At 50.9% G+C, this 1,847-nt stretch overlaps 1 pseudogene; it reads right to left on the bottom strand.

Moving 5' to 3' along the window:
• Positions 1–251: 251 nt before the first annotated feature.
• LOC121138139 lies at positions 252–1,590 on the bottom strand (annotated as a pseudogene).
• Positions 1,591–1,847: the final 257 nt, after the last annotated feature.

Raw genomic sequence — 1,847 nt, 5'->3', positions numbered from 1 at the left:
TTCTCTGGAATTCCCTCTTCTCTACTCCTTGGCCCATGCCTCTGCCTGGCTTTTCCTGTGAGGTGACTGGTGCTGACTCCTGGGAGGGTAGAAGAGAGACAGTGGGGTGTCCCCTCTCCCAGTCCTTCCCCACAGACATTTGCTGCAAGTTTTACATTCTACTTTCGATTGCCATGGTTTCTGTATCCTAGGAGCCAGTATGTGGAGCTTCTTGCCAGTCCTGGGAAGGGAGGCAGCAATCCTGCAGCAGGCTTTCTGTCCATCCTAAGAGCTGTCTGCAGTCACTGGTTGAGAGAGGGCAGCTGTGCAGTCTTTGGCCTCCAGGTCCATTTTCATTTTTTTCTGTGTACGTCTTTTCTTAAATATACAGTCCATCACCTTGTCTCAGCGTGTGTCACAAAAAATTCTCCAGGGATTTCATCGTCTGGGTGGTGTGGCTGTCCCAGAACTATCCATGCAGGAAGGCATGCACCTCTGACAGCCGACTGCAGCTTGGGGTGCCCATCTTCTGTGCTCTGTGGTACATGTCTGTGTCACCAAAATATCGGGCCCAGTACAGCAAGCCTTCCTTCTGTTGCTTTTCTTTCCAGCAGTTGTTTTGGAGGTTTGCGATATAGTCATCTTCCACATTCCGTTCAACTGTTTTGAGGCTGGAGCCTGTGTATTCGTCAGAGACGGTGTCGGCCACATAGTACACGACGTTCAGGTGGTCAGTGACTCGCTTGTGGACATGGCCCACCGACGGCCTGGGGCTCAGACTGTAGGGTGGGCTGGACACCATGAGCTGGCTGAGCGCTGACACAAGGATAAGAATGAGGATGGCATAAGTTGGACAAAGACTCCTAGCCTGCCATCACCCTGGTTCTCTCTGCGGTCCTGCCTCTGCTGGTAGGTGTATCGCATTCAGCCATTGCTGTCGACATGGACGTTACTGGAAGGAAAGCCACCTCCAAAGAACATGTTAAAGAGGTCTTCTGAGGAGATGTCGGCTTCAAAGCCTCGGTGGAGGTCCCTGTGGCTGTGGCCGTGTCGGGCAGCCTGACTCTTGTCGTCACCAAACTGGTCGTAATGTTTCCTTTTCTCTGGGTTGCTGAGTATGGCATATGCCGTGCCAATGGCTTTAAAAGCTTCGGTGGCACCAGGCGCATGGTTCTTTTCTGGATGGAACTTGAGGGCCAGTTTGCCGTAGGCCTTCTTCAGGTCCTCATCTGAGGCACTTCTGTTCACCCCTAGGATCTCGTAGTAATCTTTACACTGTTTGACCCTTTTCACGGTTGCCACCTGCTATGAGGTGTAGCCCTTGGTGCTCTCTCCTCTGCCTGCCTAGCCATTGGCTGTGGGGGTTTCAGTCCCACCTGCCTTCCTGTGGGTGGTGTGGGATGTATCTGTGGGTTGGGGTTGATCCCTGGCAGACTGTGGTTTTTGGTTGAGGGACTCGATCAGTTCGATGACTCGTGGCGTTGGGTACAGCCGCTGCGCCTTTTCCAGGAAGTGCAGCACCCGGGCTGGCTGGTTGCTTTGGATGGCCCTGAGGGTGATGCTGATACAGCACTCGGATTCATCCTTGTTGGTAAGTTTGGACAAAGGTTTTTCTATCTTATTGATTTTCTCAAAGAAGCAACTCTTCATTGCATTGATTCTTTGTATTGTTTTCCTAGTTTCTACTTTATTGATTTCAGCCCTCAATTTGATTATTTCCTGGTGTCTATTCCTCCTGGGGGAGTTTGCTTCTTTGTGTTCTAGAGCTTTCAGCTGTCAGCTGTGCTGTTAATTCTCTAGTATAACTATTCTCCAGTTTCTTCATGTGGGCACTTAGTGCTAGGAACTTACCCCGTACCACTGCTTTC

The sequence above is a fragment of the Mesocricetus auratus genome, unplaced genomic scaffold (genome assembly GCF_017639785.1).
Source record: "Mesocricetus auratus isolate SY011 unplaced genomic scaffold, BCM_Maur_2.0 contig_10832_pilon_obj, whole genome shotgun sequence".
Taxonomy (NCBI): Eukaryota; Metazoa; Chordata; class Mammalia; order Rodentia; family Cricetidae; genus Mesocricetus; species Mesocricetus auratus.
Note: the sequence above shows the minus strand (reverse complement) of the source record. Positions and strands in the feature narration are given on the sequence as shown.